Source organism: Pseudopipra pipra, chromosome 3 (assembly GCF_036250125.1).
Source record: "Pseudopipra pipra isolate bDixPip1 chromosome 3, bDixPip1.hap1, whole genome shotgun sequence".
NCBI lineage: Eukaryota > Metazoa > Chordata > Aves > Passeriformes > Pipridae > Pseudopipra > Pseudopipra pipra.
Genome location: NC_087551.1, coordinates 25,576,046 through 25,596,505, shown reverse-complemented (window position 1 = coordinate 25,596,505; position 20,460 = coordinate 25,576,046). Strand labels below are relative to the sequence as shown.

At 38.7% G+C, this 20,460-nt stretch overlaps 2 long non-coding RNA genes across 4 annotated transcripts in view; one reads left to right on the top strand and one right to left on the bottom strand.

The window, feature by feature from the left end:
• The window catches only part of LOC135411128 (uncharacterized), a 27,193-nt gene extending 8,037 nt beyond the window's left edge, over nucleotides 1-19,156 (bottom strand). Inside the window, exons 1-6 of one of the 2 annotated variants that reach the window (XR_010428994.1) lie at nucleotides 19,057-19,156; nucleotides 16,262-16,389; nucleotides 4,783-4,924; nucleotides 2,827-2,891; nucleotides 1,229-1,382; nucleotides 443-694 (exon numbers count right to left, since the gene is read on the bottom strand). This is a non-coding gene — a long non-coding RNA (uncharacterized LOC135411128). The remainder of the gene's footprint in view (nucleotides 1-442; nucleotides 695-1,228; nucleotides 1,383-2,826; nucleotides 2,892-4,782; nucleotides 4,925-16,261; nucleotides 16,390-19,056) is intronic. The other variant, XR_010428995.1, reaches the window with a different exon arrangement.
• The window catches only part of LOC135411129 (uncharacterized), a 27,056-nt gene continuing 24,724 nt past the window's right edge, over nucleotides 18,129-20,460 (top strand). For both annotated transcript variants that reach the window (XR_010428996.1, XR_010428997.1), the window contains exon 1: nucleotides 18,129-18,567. This is a non-coding gene — a long non-coding RNA (uncharacterized LOC135411129). The remainder of the gene's footprint in view (nucleotides 18,568-20,460) is intronic.

Below are 20,460 nucleotides of genomic sequence, written 5' to 3'. Positions count from 1 at the left end.
TGCACGGATCCTGCAGGCACAGCTGCGGTACCTAACAGAGATTGCAAAACTTGCACAGAGTTTTGCACTGGCTCCTGTGAAATCAGAATAGCACTCATACCAAAGCAGATGTGCAAGGTGAGAGAATATGAATTTTAAATATGAATTTTAAAGCTCTCCCTGTGGTACAATCCCATTAACCTACAGCTCCTGTATACACAAATCTCCCACCAGGCACCTTGGCTACACATCAGATAATACCCTCAGAGACTTATTTTTTTTTTCTATTTGGAGATTATTTATTACAAACTCTCATCAGCTTATTTTTGTTTTAAATCACTACAAAATGTCTCTGTTTTTGAGGAGGAGAAAGGTAGAAGGGGGTGGGGGGAAGGCCAATGTATTTTAAATTTTAGGGGAAAGAGCCCCTTCAAAGTGTAAAATCTTTCAAAGACAGACTTACATGATTTGTGAAACTTGTGTGTGATTGCTCTGTATAACTTGTACCGCACTCTGCCTCCTTCACCCTCTGACACATAGAAAGAAAACTGGATTCAAAATGAGATTGCACCATGGTGAATTCATTCCTTGAATTGCATCGTAACTTTCAGCAATACACAGCGTGGGAACACGTCGATTAGCTCTTGCTTTGAAGAAATTGGATTTGCAAAGGTCAGCAGTGGCTCGGCCCATTTCTCAGCAGATCTTTGGCTTGCTTTTCATCCCGGGACGTGCAGGGAGGAGGTCAGAGAGGAATGACAAAAAGAGTGAGCTTTTTGAAGAAAGCCCAAAGAATCTGACTGTGCTCGCAGAAGTGTGGAAGTTTCTTTTGCTCAGAGCTAATAAAAACGTAGATTTTAAACCAAACTTATGAAAATAACTTTCTGGGTTTACTTAACATATTAAACAATTAATTGTTTTGGTATAAACTAAGAAATGCTTTCCAGTGTAACTTTTGGTCTGGCAAGAGCTGCCTGAAGCTAATCCACAGAAAAGCCTGCTTGCCCTCCTCCATCCCTCCCTCTTTTTGTGCAAAAGGGTGCAGTCAGCCTGGAAAAGAAGTAGAAAGAGGCAAAGCTCAGCCCTCAGTGGAAGTGTGAAACCCAGGGAGTTTGTGCTCTGTATTTCTCCTTTGAAACATGTTTCCCAGTTGTTTAGCTTGCTCCTGTGCCAGTGTACTGAGACAGAGGTAGCTTCATTACCCTTTCGAGCTGGAAAATTCACAAAATATTTTGGCCACTCTCCTCACCTTATTAACATAAACTGGAGTTTCCTCTTGCTGCTGGCAGGGCAGGGTGCTGGGAGCGTGTGATCAAGGCATTTCAGCAGCTGTTGCCGAGTTTCACCTTGGGCTGGTGGTGAAGGATTCCTCCTGGATTCTGAACAGGGGTTTGCTGTGGCCACTTACACAGGAAAGCCACAAAAGAGGGAAGGAGGTGGGGAGAAAAAGAAATGAGAGCCGAATAGAAAGGAATCCAAAAATACCAGCAAGCCTGAGTTCCTTCACCTGCAAATATTGAACTTTTCTTGCAGAAATACACTACACACACAGAGAAACATGTCTCCTAGAAAACTGGGAATAATGGACTTGTTTGCTTCGTTAGTGTATTTTTTTGGCAGGTCCCTTTTGGAAGCCTCACTTTCTACAGCTTCAAAGCTTTGTGAAGGCTTGCAGTAGGGGGAAAAAGTAAGGAGAATAGCTCCAGCTGGTGTCACAGGTCTCCTCAAGCTGTAAAAATTTGCTTTTCCCTAGCTCTTCCAACAAGAAACATTGCAGCATTCTGGCATAAAATATGATTTAGAAAGTATCCAAATTATAGAAGGCCAAATCTCAATGGACTGTATGTTCCTGTTAAGTAGCCAGTACTAATCCAGGTGAATTTTCCTTGTCATTAACTGAGCAAAAGACGGCCTTTACCCTTACTAATTTATTTGACTGAGAAAATTCCTTTCATAGTCTGTCCCAGGAACTCCCAAGAGGCTGCTGCAGAAGGTGCCAGCAGGGATACTGAAAATCTTGGGAAACTGCTGGAGGGGGGGCATTTACAGCATGTGCAAAAGAGATGTAGGACAGAGTATTTAGGCAGAAGAAGATGAAAGAGAGTGGTTATTGTCAAAATGACAGATGAGTGATGTTTCTGTGACCTAACAGGAAGTAACTGGGAAGTAAATGCTGGGTTTGGGCTTTTAATGGAGCTTGTTCACCTGCTGCTTCATAACTGCATCGAACTTCCACCAACATCTGATCATCACCATTACAGAATGAATCTATGGATGTCATGTAACAACTCTGCCAAGGAGATTTGTGCCAGCTCCCCTCACAAGTGTTATGTTACCACAGACCCAGGCATATTCTAGAATTTCTTATTACCTCATGTACCAGCAAGTCTTCAGCTGTGCCTTCACTTCCCAGTTACAGAGATGGAAGCAAGTAGGGGATCTGAGTAAGCTGGGGATCTGATTCCCAGCTAAGAGGATCTCTCTTCAGAAACAGCCCTTTGTGCTAAATATGAGATCCCGTCTAGAGGTTTCATTAGAGCATTCTTGCTAGCAATATAATTTTTAATTTGACAGATTTCTGCAAAATTTGACCTGCAGAAAATTTGACCTGCAGAAAATTCGTGGCATATATCTCATCTGCAAATTTTGTATCTGTATGTGCAGGTGAACATACACCTTAACATGGAGAACTTTGGCTTTAGGGCATATATCTGGATTACCTGTGCACAGCTGTCATGGTCAGCCATCAAAACCCAGATCTAGCTTCTTGTTTCTATTTAGCATCCTCTTGTCTGTCTGTTTTCATTTTAACACTCTTTTATGTGTGATGTTTTTATCAACACTTACGTCAGCTTCCTTCAGTGGAGAAAGGCATCCTTATCGCACCTTTCACATATGAATAAACTTCATAACTGAAAACACAAAGTGCTGGTTTTAGCTTTCTTTTTTTCCATAAACAAACCAAAGAAAGTCAAAAGGTTAAACAACTACAGTTGAGGGTACCTTGCTGAGCTTCAATAAAAAAAAGAGAAGATTGGTCTGAACATGTATTTTTTTATTAAAAAAGAATGAACATAAATTACAGCTGCTGACCATGTAGTCATTCTTTTTATGAGGTGTTTCCCTATACCCATATATGATTTCCACTTATAAATTCCCTGTTGGACTGAAAACTCTCATGAAACTGATGCTTTTCTTAATAAATTGTCCACAGAATCAGTATTTCATCTCGGATGTAAAAAGTTTATTAGGGAAAAAAAGCATCCCTGTGTCCTGCTAGAAAGCAATGCCAGACACCATCCAAGCTAAAAAAAATAGATCTGCCTGCAGATTGTGTAGCATTCCCCCCCATCTTTCTACTTAATTATTTTTCATAATTTAATAAAATCCAGTTGTTACCTGCAGTAACAACCACTTAGTCCAGAGCAGAAAAAAACAATTAATTGAGGATTTCCGCATGTTAAATTTTGTTTCCTTTAAAATTTCCTTGAAGAAGGGATAGGCTCCTAGATCTGAAAAAGTCTGTCTCTGGGCACAGAAACCCTGAAAGTTTTCTGCCGTGAAAGAGGCTGTTTGAAGGAATACCCTCAAACCATGCAATGTGGAAGCTTGGGAACTGCTCCAGGTCTGCTTACTGAGGTCTTCTCACCAGGGAAAATCACTGCAACCAGAATCAGATGTTCCATATGAGGTGCTCAGTTGTAAATCTGAGAAAGCACTAAAAATATGAAATTGTAAAAAAATTCCCCGGAGCACACATGAAAATCCACATTCATCATTATCATTGTTAGTCCATGTAGAGAAGAGGTAATGCTAAACTAAACCGGATGGCCAAGTATTAAGGGTCATCTGCTGCTGCTCTTACTATGGAAGCACAGCTGTCTCCTGAAGAAACCAGTGAGTTCAGCAACGACCGGGTGAAGAATGTGCTCCTAAGAGATTTCCCCTTCTGGAGAAAAACGCTTGGTTTGACAAACTGCTGGATGTGTGTCAGAATGTGACAGAAGGGGGACATTTTTAGCAACACTTTGCTGAACTAGTGTGGCACAGTCTGGTCCCCAAAAGCACAGTTGCTTTCATTCCCATAATTTACTTTCATCTGTCTTTTTCAAAACCTTCCCTAATTAAGCTTAATTGCCGTGCAATCACACATTAGTGCAACATTCTGTCCACTTATGGACCACCCATAAAATCCTTCATAGCATTAATCCTGGAGAGTGGTAGACTGCTTGTTTTGTTTTGTTTTCTAATGTGCATAAGTGCCTATAATGCACAGTGATGGCTTTCTGGAACTGATACTTGACTCTGGTTATCATGAAAAGATTCCTAGTTTATATCAGAAAATTAGAGAGGTCAGAAGAGTGTTTGGGTTTTGGAAAAACAAGCATTTATGATGATTTGGAATCTAAGAACATTGGTGCAGTACTCAGACATGGGGATTCTCAGCTTTTAGTTAAATTTAACTCCTTAGGACAGTTATGGGTCAGATCATAACAATTTGGATACCCTTAGCCTTTGTGAGTTAGCTAGGTTCTCTGCATCACTTAAGTCTCAGTGATATAATCCCAATAAGCAGTGTTCCGACAACCTAATGAAACCCACACAAACTATCCTTAAAGTTAGACAAAGGTCTGTAGGATACCTCTAAATAGTCTGGAGGAGCTGATCCGTAACAGAGTATTTAGAAATAGTAAAATGAAATAATAACACAGAATTGCAGGGAAGCCAACTGAAATATTCTTGTAAGCAGCTGATTATTCTTCTCTAAAGCTACAGTTTATCTGACTGAAATAGCTCCCATACCTTTGAAGTAAAGAAGACCCTTGAATTTCTAGGTTCCTGAAGCAAAAGCAGCAACTACCAGGTATCTCAGAAGAAAGCTGCTCCCAATATGCTTCCAGACAGAAATGCTCAGTCAAGCTGGGTGGGCTGAAGATTCACATGACTAGAGGGACAACGAGCAAGAAAGACAAGTAGAAAGTAGTGTTAGATAATAAAATCAAAACTTTTGTAGAAATAGACAATATCATAACTTATAGCACAGAGATATAACATGAGGGAATTTCAGCCTCACTCACTTTGGTGAGAGTCAGAGATCACACAATATGACTAAAAACTTCATTTAATATTTGCATTGACTACTCTTTTCTATGGTTTCTAGGTGCTGTGGGACAATGCCAATATTTTTGCCACTGCTAGAAATACTTTTCTTGGTCCAGACATGACAAAGAGAAAGGGAAGAACAAAATTTAGGTCCAGGTAAATATTTCCAAATTACTGGTAAGTGATTAAGTTCCATGTAGTCTTTTCCAAAGCTTTCAAGCTTTGTAGGATGTATATATTGGAAAGGGAAAAATTAAAGGAGAAATACCAAGAACTCTCTAAGCAGCAAGGACTTGTTGCACATGTAACTTATTAGCTAAATTTGTCCACACTACACAGTACTAGAACATTCTTTGAAAAAAGTAGGGCTCTTACATTATGTTTGCGATACAGAAGTAAAATAGAGAACAGGAGATATATACACTATTGCCTATGAGTCCAGAGGCAAGTTTGGATGACTATTTACCATTTTAAGGTCAGGGAAAATCATTCTTTTCAGTCACACCTTTGTGAATTTCAGAACTGAGCAAAAAAACCCCCCAAACCAACCCACTCTACTTATAGCTTACTTGATTTCAATAGAAATGCAAATATTTTTTTTTTGTTTAATAAAAGCTAGAAAATTTCAAATGACACATTTTTTTTCAACATTTCTTTCTTAAAAGCCATATACAAACCCCCTCATTGTTATCTATGTTGATACTATCTTTGTCCCTTATTTACCACCCAGCCCTAACATTCTTTCTGGGTGGGAACTGCTCAAGGCAAACACTCATGAACACACTGAAGTGACAAGCAAACAAGCAAAACAGAGTAAAGAAACAGAAAAGTGTGTACTTGCTCTGACAACTATGCTGCAGGGTATTGAGGGTATCATAGCTGCATTGAGTTAGTCCTACAATTTTAATTGGTCATTATAGAAAAAATACGACATATATTATCAAAGAGAACTCCCCAGCTCAGAAATGCTGAAGTAAATTGACGTGTTGCAATCCTACTGACACCACCAGCATCATTCCAAAGGAGAAACTGGTGTTCTTTTGTTTTGTCAAGTAGGAATCTTTCCTTTGGTTTTAAATTCTCTCTCAAATGTTAACATGTCTAGATGGCATAAATGTAGCAATCCTGGAGGCTACCATGCGAGGGGGGCAGGCTTGTTTGTTATGGGGTTTCTGTACTGCAGATCTTCAATAGCTGGAGTGCAGCTTAACCCAAAGTGTATAGGCAGCAGGGTTAGGATATGTATGTTGTTGAGTATGACAATCTGGAAAGTCTTTCTGGATATTTACTCAGAGAAAGCATGGTGCCACCTCTGTGATCGTTTCTATGCATCTTTTTACTTGCTTTTAAAAATAAGCAAAATATCCAATCTCTAAAAATACTGACTGCTCAAAAGTACATAGTTCCTTGGGGAAATGAGGTTACAACATAATTGTGTCATACAAATGTTTGCCTATCGTCTGTTTGCTGTTTCCCCCCAGTTTTAACTCCATTTTACAGAAGGGCAGAGGCTTCTATGAATGTCAAGTTCTTAAAAGTCTCATGGAAAATGGGGACAGCCGATGGCTGCACACGCAGCCGTGCTGCCCTGGCCATGCATACAGTCCTCCCTGCCAGGCACTGAAGGCATGAAGGACAGGGAGGGCTGACGGTGGAGGAGAGTTGGAAAGCAGACAGTGAGGCAGAAGAGACACAAATCCATAGGAAATGAGTCCTCTGCAGTTTGGCTGCCTGTGGGCCAGCTCGTTAACTGATTTATACAGTATTTTCCCCCTCAGTCTTGAGTTCTACTGAAAATAATTTTTTTTTGCCAGTGATGCTTTCCAGGAACAGACTGAAGTGCTCGATTCAAAACTCCTGACAGTATCATTTATATGCTAAATAAGGGGGTCCAGCAAACAAGCTTTAACTTATGTTTTGCTTTAACCTTGCCAATGCCTTTTCAGTGAACTATGAGCCAGATTCCTCATTTCACTGCTTTAACAAGTGTGCAGATACTGACATCTCCAATCCCACTTTTCCAGGTCAAGATCATGTTTCATTAGAGACCAACTGAGCCTGCAGAACTCGGAGTCTATTTTCTTATAAATGCTGGTTTCACAGATCTTAGTGGGAGAGCACCTGTGCGTTGGGGCCTTGGTACCTACCTGTGTATGTACATACTTATATTTAATTCAGAGATGCAGCTACCCTAATGGTTATAATTCTCTCCTATAGAAAGCAATATTAAGTACAGAGCATGTTCCTATAGGCTCAGTTTGAATGTGGTTAATCAAATGAATTCATATTCAGTACTCCTCAGTGTAACAGAAATCCAGTGACACCAACATATCATGATTAAAAGTGTAGGAAGCCTCTTTAGGAAATCTCTGCAGCTTTTCTACTTTGTTTTGCTTAATATTTAATTCTGGTACAGGCAGAAACAAGAATCAGTTGAGGCTTAAAAAAAGTATTTATTCTAATGAAAGTGTTTTGTTTACTAACAGTATTACCACCCAGTGAATAACAAAAGAACTGTGAATTCCATTGATTTAAAGAAACTCCATAACTATTTAGAAAACCAAATATATATTTAGGGTTCTAGGCAACAAACATCAGTTACCTGATGCACTCTAGGACAGAAACACACATTCTTGATTATATACAGTAATAGCATTTCATAGTTTGTCTGGATGAAATATCTTAATTAAGTTTGTATTGTCAACATCTAGTCCCTCTGATCTCAATACATACAAACCTGGGAAATCTAGTCCAGACAAAAGAAGCACCTTTCCACCTGGGAGAAAATAACAAATTCTATCATCACTCACCCAGTGAGTGCATGGGGAGATTGAAACAGCTGGCAGGAGTAAGGCTTCTGTGGGACTCACTGCCCACCCTTGCACCTTGTATAGCAGCAGTAACTTGTTGGGAGCCCTCAACCCATCTCTGTGCTCCACTTATGGCATCTAAGAAAGGGGAAAAATTACTTAAGTGAATTGATTAACTATTAATGCTTCTCAAGACATCCTTAAATTTATGCTTTGCTTAAATGTGTTGCGAATCACTCAAGTTCAGTAACTGACATCCTGCCTTATCTTTCCAAAACTTTAGTTGGAAAGATGATCTCAAAACTAAAGTTTGAGTTATCTGCAAAAGACGAGAGAACTTCTGCCATTGCTTGCACTCGAGCAGCCAGACAGAGTTACGCTTACTGAGGGTAAACTCTAGCTGATGCAGTTTCTGACACAAATGGAAGTTTATTTGCTTTCTCTGTGTTTCATAAAAAACTGAGATCAATGAATAATTTCTCTCTTCTAGTAAGAAAAAAACCTTGATGTGCTGCTCTAGCTTGGGAAAATATAAAATTTGAGGACCTACTTCTGATGCTGTTTCAAAATTGCTGTAACGGTTTGCCTGCTGTCTTCATTGTAATGGTTTGTACCACTGCCCAGGAAATATATACTGCAGCAGTGTACTTATTCATGATGAAAATTCCACATGAATAACACTCAGGAATATTAAAACCAGCCTGTATGTATATGCACTTATAGTTAGAATTACAATTTTTAAAACCAAAACTAATAAAAAACCCACCCCACTAATACTGTCTTGAGCCTAATAAGTGCAGAAATGCCACCAGTCTAGAAGTGTATAACTTTGCATATTTCAATGTGTCTGTATAAATATTCTTCTGAATAATTTTGTCTGCCTCAAGAATGTAAAAAAAAAAAAAAAAATTCAAATAGAAGTTCTTTGGCCTTTAGGTAGACTTTAACAGTTAAAAATAGCCCAGAATCCAAACAACATCACAACACCAACAAAACCAAGAATATTTATTCTTTTTGCTGAAGCCATTACCCAACTTCCCAGCACTAATCCTGAACTCTGCTTCTTGCTGTGCTGTAAGTATGACAAAGGGCAGACAGGAGCACTGGACAATATAAACTGTAACGCTGGCTTGAGTGTAAGTGGAGAACTGAACTCTGCAGATCCTGGCAAGCCTGAACTTGTGCAGCTTTTACCAGCAGGTCATCAGAGAGAGCTCAGCTGTGCTTGCTGCTCCAGTGGGCAGAGCCCAGGGCAGCGCTGGATGGGTGCCCAGCACCCTGCACCCTGTCAGTCTAGGAGGGGGAAACAACGTGCAGTAACTGTGCTGCATGATTTCACTTAGGGGAAGTTCTGACTTACAGAAACGGCAGGCTCTGTTTTGGGAAAGGACAGACCCTCTGGACCTACAGAGCACTGTGGGAACAGTTCTGTCGCTTTTATTCCCACTAAGCAGCCCTATTCCTCCAAGCAGACCCAAACACTGACATGAACTATGTATAAATAAGGTTATAAAGCTACTAATGTCCTTTAACCATAAAGAGATAATACCAACCATGAAACCTGAGGGGTCTTTTCTTGTCTCCTGCACATATGAAAGATCACATTAAAAGAGATTAGTTTAAACCACTTGCAATTTCCTTTATGCAATAAAAGATTTTCTTTGCCTGGAATTTTCCTATTTATGGTGTGTATTTGGACTCAGTATAGCATAATACTTCCCTCAGTATCCATGCTTTTAATGATGCTCACAGCATTTGAGCCATTCATCAAACGTGACAACTGAAACAGCTAGGAGTTAATGGGAGCATGAGCAGTTTGACAAACACAGTCTATTTGACAAGGCTGAGGTCAGGACTGAAAGAACTGCTCTTGGTTAAATAAACAGAAAAGCAACAAAGTAAAAGCAAAATCTCTTCAGCCATTTATCAACTTTAAAAGCCTTTTTGTTATAAGAAACATAAAGTGAAGCTGCACACAGAGATGGGAATTAAATGGAGTTGGAAGAATTCAGCTGGCTTCTTTTTTAGGTGAAATTAGAAAGCTTAGTTAAAACTGGGGGATTATGTCCATAAAACTGACATGCAGCTACATAATACCTAAACCTACACTTTAGAGCTGTCTGCTTCTGAATTGACTTACTATTTTAAAAAACTCAGGCTTTTTCTAGATAACAGATTGATACAGGTGGCACTGAAAAGAGAACAGTATCACAAGAGATGACTTTCCTGACATCTGTAAAGCAGGAGAGCACTGTATAGGCACGTTCAGGACCACAGCTGAGACTCCATCTATCCATTGCTGCTTCAATAACCAATTTACCTGATAGCTCCTTGTACCAGGGGCCTACCAGAGACTCTTTGCAAAATATCAGTTTTGCATTTAGACACAATATTGCCTGTAGGATATTCCGTGCCAAATGACTCTTGGAAGCTAATACTTAGTGCAGCCACTAACTTCCTTCCTTTACTTGCTCCATGGACCATTTTTTTTTTTTTTAATTAAGTGCACATTGGCAAGCAAAATCAAATCCTTACTGTTCTGGGTTTGGTCTTGCATTCTATTTACCAAAGACAGTCTCCAGGCATTACAGTGTTGACTTCAATGAAAACAAGACTGACTTTCCTGTGATTCAACATTCCTGATGTTTAAATCTGGGAGTGATAATATTCTCATGACTAGATAAGACAGTACAAATTTAAGCATTGAGAAATTCTTGGGTATTATAGCTGTGCACAGTATTTGCTAATCATTTGCCTACCATCACTTTATGTAATCCTTTCTATCACTGTCCAGAAACCACCAGTACCATTAGGGAATTTCCATCAGAATCAAGCAATCTTGCAAAATTCAGTAAGCTTTTACTATCAAAAAGTTTCAAGAAAGGCCTTTATGGTTTGGGGCTGGACATGTTGCCAGATGGAAAAATCCCTTCTCTTTTGAGACTTCTCCATCTTTTCTTTTGCTTTCATGCTTTTATGACTGGTGGCAGTTTAGAGATAATAAAGAAAAAAGGCATGTATTGAGACACAAAGACAGCAGAACGACTAAGAATAGTTATATAATTTACAGATTAATTTTGTACATCTTGTTTCTCTAATAACTTTTCATTTTGTCTTTCATGAAGCAATTGTACATCTAATATACTTAACAACTCCTATTGCTGCTGGAAAATAATGAAAGACTTTTTTTCCTGGAAGTGATTGATTATAGTCTGGATAAATGAAATAATTTTCCCTCTTCTCTTCTCATTATGCTTTGAGCAAAACACCCATTACAGGAGTACTGTGCTGCCATTTGGAGATAGGAAATGTATTCCATTCAGCCTGTCAAATACAGTTTAATTCCTGTTTTAACTCTGCGTCTCTTCAAAACCTCCTTTTCAAGACTACACTAATATAACCTAATTTTGACAGAGTGTTCTGGACTCTGGGCAGGTCTGAATCTTGATCTCTTTTCCATCTGGAATGGGTTTTTCATCTGCTTAATACCAAAGCTTTCTGGTTTGTTTGGTTTAGTTGTTTTGTAATATACAACCTACAGTCATCTTATAAAATAATTTATAGCACTATTTGGCCTCCTTTTTGGAACTTTCTATTTGGAAAAAAAATTAAAAATAATCAACCAAAGCAAGCTCAGTCCTAATTTTCCTCTTCAACAAAAATGTTTTTACCCAAAATACTGGCATGAATGTGTGAAGATTGCGCTCTCCTTTCCAATGTCAACAACACAAATGTCTTTTACAATGGTCATGTTACTTTGTGTCATAGCTACATTGTGTTGAGTGTTTGTTTTTTCTTTTCCGTGTCCAAAAACAGAGAAATATGGTAAAAATGTTCAGTGTAACAAAAATTTAGTGGTATGATTGTATCTAATCTTCCGTAAAGTGGGATACTGGAACAGAGTAAAAGAAGACTAATGCTAATTTTAAGATGAAACTTCGTGGGTCCATGCAGAATATATAGAAATTGCATTACTAACATATTTTTTGCTCATGAAGTCACATAATAGCGAGGTTTGGATTCAAATATTCAGGACAGCTTTTACCATTTTATATCTCTTGCAAATGTTTTATGGATGGAATTATTTCTCAGTGCTATAAAAAGAAATTCCCATTTCACAAAGTTGGATTTGTTATCTACTTGAATGTGGGTTAGCTGGTTTTCTTAAACCTCTGTGATCAGCACTGTGCTAAACTGTTTAAAGAAATCAACCCTATTCAGGCTTTCACCCTCTTTTCTTAACCAAATTGAGTTGGTGCTGAGAGATTTCACTGCAACAATAAAAGTCTTCTCTTTAGTCTAGTCCTGGGGAAGTGGAGGCTAGAATCAAGAGTCTACTTTCATTTAACAATATTATTGCAAAAAAAATAATAATAGCAAAGCCACTGTTTTTGTTGGTGGTGCTGGTGGTCCCCATAGTTGGTCTACAAGAAAGTCCCCTGAAGCATACATGAGACACAAGGAGTAGGAGAGACAGGAGGACAGAACAGTTTAGGAGAGTCTTGCTTTGACTAACCCCAAGGTAAGACTGTCAGACCCTTAATCAGTTCCCAAATCAAGAAACAAGAAAATATATGAGCTACAAAATATGAATTGCATCTTTCTGGTTCTCAGGAAGTACTACTTCAATTTTTGTTGTATTTTGCTTTAAGAATAGTAATTCAGTACACACCAAACACATTGCTTGTCATCTTAATTTAGTGCATTAGTAGAAAATACTACTTTTTTGCCACATGAGGTTATGCTGACTAATAAATCTTCTTTTTAAGCTATATGTCTATATGTGTCCTTTTTCACTAAGAGAAACAGTAAAGTAAATTTACTGGACTGTTACTGATCTCCTAACAACTACACAAACAGCTACATTAGAAACTTTTATTGTCCATGCTGCACAGGGCACAGAGCTGTGTTCAAGTCAATCATCTCTCTTGTCAATATTGCTATTATTTATTATTATTTACATACCAGCAGTGTGCTAGTTCTTGTCACACTGCTAACAGTGGCAGTCCTGTTCCACATTTATGAAGCCATCTGAGTTTCAATTTTACTAAAATTCCTAAGTCACACAGAGCAGGTAATGACAGACACATCACTAGCTAAATATTTTTAAACTTGGGGTGTGGAAGCCAAGTGAGGATATGAAAAGACACAATTTAATGGAGAAAAAGAGAAGGATACCCTTTCCTTCTGTCTGTATTTTTTTTTTTGCCTTTTGGTTTTTTTGTGTATTATTTCCTGCAGGACAGGCCACAGAGTTGGATTTTTCACAATAGGGACAGAATAATGTCCATTGCTTGTTATTGTCCCTCACTGTCTCTAGGTAGCATGAATAAACTGAGTTTTTAACATGGGATGTGAAAAGATAGAACGGTATGCCACAATGCCACATTGGACCTCATGCACGTGGCTTCTCTGAAATTGTTACTGAAATGAAATTCTTCTGGGTAGGTAAGGAGATATGGTTACAGATACATTGAAGACTGTAAGAAAATGAATGGAAGAGTTTCCTGATTAAACTGTCTTTCAGTCCAGTTTATCTGATTTCTATGGCAGGTTGTACTACGATCTCTCCTTTTTCATCAAAACATGGTTAAGTATGGTATCATTATTTGACTCATCAAGTTATAGACACTTTTTCAGTATTGTTTGCAGAAAAAGAAATTATTAGTAGAGATTTAAATGATGGGATGAAATTCAAAGTGCAGGGACTTTGATTTTTATGACAGAAGGCAGAGAAATCTTTTTATCAGGATTGCTACACAGTCACAAGAAATTATTTGCCTTAACCTCAAAATATTTTGTAGCTAGAAATTTTCAGCCAGACTTCTGTAATTCTATAACTTAATTATGGTTGCTTTCGTAGAATAAGAAACATTTATTAAACGAGCTAGACATTGACCTAGATTCATTTAATGTAAAAATTTACATAGAAATTAGTGATTTGAGATGGTAATCACTTCTCCCTCCTTAATCTATTCTGTTGGGTCAATTAATGTGGTTGTCAGAGACTACTTGCCCTTTAAGCCAACTCTGAGAAAGACCAGAGCAAAACCAGGCTGCAGTAAAAGACATGCTGCAAGGATGCTGGCACTTGGGTTGTATGTTAGAGCTCCAAAACCTTTCTTAATGTACTGCAGATGTTACTAAGCTTTGAGTCTTTTAGGCTATGTTTTCATTTACTATTTAGGTGGTCACTGTGTTACAGTCTTGCTAAGAGAGCTTTTGAATCAACTTAATATAAGAATTAATTATATTAATTCACAATAAAGTAATTGAAGAGACTAAAAGGGTCAAAATATCAATTGCAGGCATTCTGTCCTGAAATCAGTAGCTAAACCAACAGGCAGTACACAGTTCATCCACCTTAGCAAACATTTTTTATTTGTGTGCTGAAATTGTCACTGCTGGTTAACCTACTGAGGTTTTTGGCTGGAAGAAAAGAACTGTTACAACTGGATTCTTTAGAGTCAGTCACAAAACAGGTGTTCCAGAGAGACCGAAAAATACTAGCTTCAAGTAGAGGCTTACAAAAGCTTCATTTTCCCTGTCCCCAAGCCTTGCCAGTCAGAGAAGCCTGTGTGCTTACTGTGACATCTCTACTTATATTCATATTTTTTTAATTCAGCTCTCAGCCCTTGTAGCTGTCGCCTTTAGGAGGAGTAAGGAACTGAATCCTTGTGTGCAGGAAAGGCAAAAAACACTAGGACACTATGGCCTAAATCAGGCTTGTTTGAGAGGAACTAATTCAAACACCGATAACCTGAACAAACACTGAAGGGAGCATTAGAAAACATCCAGGGGAAAAAAAAGCTGCTGAAAGTTTATTGCCCCTAATCCTGTTAATAAAATAGGCTACTGGGCTCATTCTTCTGATTATTTTTCTTACAAGGGAGAGGAGTGGATGGAAGGAGAAAGTGACTCTCTGATCCAGAGGAATGTCTTAGTGAACACCTCCAAATCATTTGACTATTAGTATCAACGGGGATATCTTTCAGAGAATGACACAAATGTAAGACTTGGGGCCTGCTGCACCACAAGCTCTGCCTTCAACATTATCCAATTAAAATAGTAACTTTTACCTACAACCCAGCTCTGGTTTTGTGTAAAGGGCTATACAAGCTGCAAAGGAAGGAAGAAATCAAGTCCTGGTATTGTAAATAGAAGCACAGTATGAAGAAACAAATGAAGACTTAATCTCATATATTGTTTGCCTGTTCAATAAGAAATACAAAATTAAATCTGTATTAATAAAGAAATTAGCTACAATCCAAATCTGTGTATGTTATTCATATGAGAGACTGCATATATCATGCATATAGGCTATAAATATATTCTGCAAACTATCCAGCCCTAAATATTCTGCCATATATGAAAGTTAGATCAGTGTTAACTCAATGGTTAAAACTGTGTTAGAAAAGCAAATATCAGTTTTTCTAACAACATTTTTATGCCTTGGGCATGTAAGTTCACCCCAATAATAGAGCTGAAAGAAATAATAGTACAAGAATGTTTTATGTCAAATCTCAAACCAATAATACAAAAGAGTGTAATTTATCAGATCCAAAGGAAAACACTAAACAGTGCTAAAAGTACTACTATTCATTACATATCTAAAGGCTACTGATCAATAGAGAGCACTATGCTCTTTCATTCAATAGATTCAAGCTTAACTGATTTTCATGGCTTCTTGAATGCTTTTATGACTAACAAGGCATGATCCACATAGTGCTTTGTAACTGATTTGCAAATAATCTAATAAAGTGACAGTAATAAATCACGAGTATCATTAATAAACCACCATCAAACAAAGCAGCACACTGGAAACAATGTGGAAAATGCACAGATATTCTTCCAGCTACTTAGGGGAGTAAACAGGCTAAACACACAGTATAACTTAAGAGCTGAGAGTTCAGTTCATAGTAAACATATACATCTGAGCTGTTAGAGATTTTCTATTGCAGTTGGCAAACACTGCCTCTATGTTTCTTCAGGGCAGGTTCACAGAGGAAAAAAGAAGAGAAAAGGAAAAAAAGAGAAGAGCTGAGAGAAAACAAAACTCAAATTGAGTAAACAAATCCTTGGAACGCAAGAATATAATCCAGTTTGGTGATGCTTGCATGCTGTTAAAATAACATTTTATGCCTGTTTACTTTATAATTTTGTACCTCATAAATACCTACAGTAGCTAAAACTGTCAGTGGTGCCACTTCAAAGGGCAGTGCCCCTAGGAACAAGATCTTTGAGGTTTAGTCTAGCCACAGTGTGGTTAAGGTTATGACAATGTTTCTTTAAATCTAAAATCTAGTTGGCATAAATCCATGAAAAGCACACATACCTACAAATGTGAAATTCAGGATTCATTTACTTACCCTTCAGGTGTGGATTTAATGAAAGCTGGGCATTTAACATGGTAACAAGCTTCCACAGACTTCATCGAAAAATCCAGCTCCAAGATACATACAGCAGAAGCAAAGCAGTAATTTTGACTCCGTCATCTCTACAAAAAAATCATACAATTAACAAGTATTTACTTGAGGTGGAATCCTAGAAACACAAAGTTTTAGCATCACCCAAGCTATTGTTGGGGTGAATGCTAGACCTACGTTGCACTTTCCTCTATAGTGAAAAGAAAGTCAAATTACTTAGCTTTGGACCATTTCGAATTAAAACCCAAAAGATTTGTTCCTTTTGCTTTTAGTTCCCAAATTTAGTATAGAAGTGGTAAAATCACAAGAGGAAGTCATCTTCCCAGGAGTTTTTGCCCTGTCCAAATTTTTTGTAAATACCACAAGAAAGCTTTTGCCTACATTATTTTCAATTCAGTATTTTAAGGCTTTACTTCTTCAGATAAAAGGATCATTTGAATTCTTGAACACGAATGTGAATCAAATTCCAGTTAAAATCTTTAGGTGCTTTTCAACCACTTCTCTGGTGATCCTTGAGCAAATAAATGTTTGTATTAGTGGCTTGAGGCAAAATACATGATTAGAGCCAATACTAAAGCCATCTTTCCTCTCAGCCTCAGCAACAAACTTTGGTTTAATACTAGTAGCCATGGAAAAGTAATAAATAAGGTGGTGGCTAATAGCAGAGTGAATAAGGGTTTTTTCTCTGAAGATCAGAGGAGGACTAGGCTTTGGTTTGCTACAGCAAAGGGGACAGGTATTACAGATGGTTATTTACAAGCAAAACTCCCAGACTCCAAGGTAAACCATTCCCTTTTCATCTATTCTGGAGAAATACAAGTCCTAAATAAATACTTATAATTTTTCTTTTAAGGCACTGAGGAAAGCTGGTGAGGAAGGACTAAGGAGAAGCTGAGGGTGGTAACTGCTGGCACATCGGAAAGCGGTGCTTCTCTCTGCAGCAGCCTGAAACAGCAACTGATGTCCCCAGCAGCTACCACATCCAATTGTCAACATCTGGGAGTTTTAAATGGGTGTTTGTGGAGTTCTCTTTAGAATACCAACACACTGAGACGGCAGTGGGAGAGGGCATTACCCCTCCCAGGAAAATGCTGTGGATTAAACATGGTATTTGGGGCCACGGCAGCAGGTCCCACAGCCATGAACTGGACCTCAGCAGCTCTGCATGCATTTAAGGAAAGCAAAACACTTTTGTCAAATTTATTGCTTCTACATACTACGAATTTTATCAAAAGAAATTATTTGTCAAAAATTAACAATAATTTCTTGTTCTTGAGAAAAAATTAATTACAAATCTCATTTATTAAAAAAAAAAAAAAGCCTTAAGAAAATTAGTATTAACAAAACAAACCTGAAGCTTAAAGTCATAAAGTGTGACCATCACACCTCTTCTTCAGAATGTGACTTTGTTATTTTTGATCCAGAGGTCACTGCTTACTTTAAATGTGACTTCACTTTTTGGGCGGAGATGGCTTTGGGGCCAGATACTCAGCTGAACCTCAGATATGGAAGTGGATATTTATAAAAATGCTAATATGTCTAAAAGCTTTTGACTATAGAGTTAGGTTGCCTGCTGACATTTGCCTTGCATGTACATCTTATGCAATTGTTTGTTTTAAAATGGTGTTCTTCATTAGTTTAGTTATTCACTTAAGCCACAGAATTACTGGGTTTTTTAATGCTTATTCTTATATGTGCAAAAGAGTAAAGAGCCCCCAAAAGCTTAGTCTTTGCCTTCTCAGGACAAACACCTTCACAAATGCAATTATGTTTGCTAATATTCATCTCTTTTTTTCTACCCTCTTACACTAGCCCCTTTGGCTCTAACAAAAGCTTAAAACAAATGAGGCCTTTGCCTTTACCACTCCAAGACAGCCCTTTCCAGCATCTTCCAAGCAGGCCCAAAATATAAAAAGAAACTAACTTTTTCCTCCTGTGCAAAAGAGAGTATAAGAGGGCGATCTACTTTAAGTAATACTGTCTCCTTTCCTCGCCTCAGCTTCAACGTCGTGCTTTGATTTTTCCTCCCGGGATGCTTACTCTCAACATCCCCCCCCCCCCAGATGCCCCACCACTGAGCAGCGAGTGTCAGCATCGCAGCTGTAGAGGGAAAGGGCTCAGACCCGGGAGATGCGGTGCAGCAGCACAGCGTTGCCCCCTTTGATGTCCTTCTCGCTCCCCACTGTCCAGCGTGACGCCAGGTTTGCTCCAGGGGTGACGCTCGCCCCACGCGGAGGGGCCCGCACAAGGTTCGCTATGCCATTTAACCCCATGGATGTGCCGGGGAGGGAGGGAACGGCGGGGGTCCTCGGAGGACCAGCAACGCAGCCGAGCCCCTGACCCTCCCGCCCCGTGACACTGCAGCGCTCGGTGGCGGCCGCTCTGGCTCCAATTAAGGCAGCGTGGAGGGGGATCTGAGAGGAGGTTAGGGGAGGGTGTGCCGGACCCACACTCCTGTGGCTATGTTGGAAATTAATTCCCACATATGTGGCGCAGATGGGCCACAGCCCCTTTTCCAGGCTGCAGCCTGCAAATAAACTTAGTAGCAGCTGGGGAGGGGAACGAACAGAGCCTCATGTGCTTTAATGGTTTCTGTGTTTCTGCATATGGGAGTATTCCCTCCCCTCGCTAACCCATGCAAATACTTCTGTAAAGTCCCATAAACAAAACTGTGGATATAATTTTGAATGAGAAACTTGCCACCAGGGAAAACAGCGGTCAGGAAAAATACAACATACCTTTTTCTTCAAGAAGGGTGTTTTGGTGTGTTTTCATAGATTAAAACCAGATTTGGCTGGTTTGAGCAAGCAGGCAAACTTCTGACCTTTTTTCACATAATAAACCACCTCCCCCCTCACCCAGCCTCTGTACCTAACCTGTCCTAAAATAGCCAAGTGGAACTTGGAGCCTGTAAGTGAAGCTGGCTTCACTGCCAGGTGTGGGTGTTTGTCAGCGTAGCACGGACACGTCCATCTCTAAGACCTTGTGCCCTGGTCTCAATCCAATGAAGTAGTCAAATGTGTGACTAGCTTTATGTTTTCAGGAACTGGCCCTCAACAAGACCTGAAATCAAACTTTTACAGGAATGCCTTTCTGGATCAGCCCCATAGTGCTCAGTACTTGCTGGTTTGAGATGCCAATATGCAACAAAAAAAAAAAGTTTGTGGTTGAAAGAGCAGGGATCATTTAAAGCAAAGCATGGTTTTTACAGCTCCATGCAGAGTTCAAAGTCAGGGGAATCTGCATGATTCCATTTAGTTTAGTCAAGCAAAATCAAGTTGAAGAAAATTTCCTAGTTCCAAACCTGCCCACATATGCAATCTGGCTGCCATATTTGTTAGTGAAATAAATGCAAAGAGGTAAATATGATGACTTCTTTTCAGAGGCTTCTGTGCTCAATAACCTCTGAACCTGGAATTAAGTACATAACACAAAAAATGAGATACCTAGTATCCAAATTATATTTGAGAAATCATTTTTAAACAAATTGGCTGCACTGCAGCCAGGGGCTCTATTAAAACACGTGAGCAGCAAGATATGTCCATGCACATGTCTGCAGGTATGAACAGGTAGTGAGAAAAGACAGAGGTTTGACATTGCACTGTCAGCCTTTCTGTGAGAGACTAATTTTTTCTTCGAAATTCATTGAATTCTCGGCAACAAACAGAACACTGGGTAGATTTTATGTGGTTTGTACATGGTTGCCAAGTAAGTAGATCACACTTCAGTTTCTTATTTAAGTGGGTAGACAGATACACAAGCATCATCTTTCTGCTGTTCTAGATTAATGTAACAAACTTAACTTCAGCTTCTTTTTTTTCAAATGTAAATGTAGCAAAGAGGTTACTGGTAGAAATGTTGAGAGAGTAGTAAAGACAGAATCATTTGTTGTCTAGATTTTCTCAGAAAATAATGAATCACAGTAAATCTGAGCTATTTAATCAAGCAGCAGTAATACTCTCCCTGATGATTATGACACTGCTGGAAAAATCACATAATTGCCCACATTAATTCTGGTTATTTTCTCTTTTAGCATTAAAATAAGAAGCCAAAAATAATTTAATTTTTATAGCTTCTCTCAGTGGTCTATAAAATAAGAGTAGAAGAAAACTGATGATCTGACTTTCTGTTTGGTACATTGA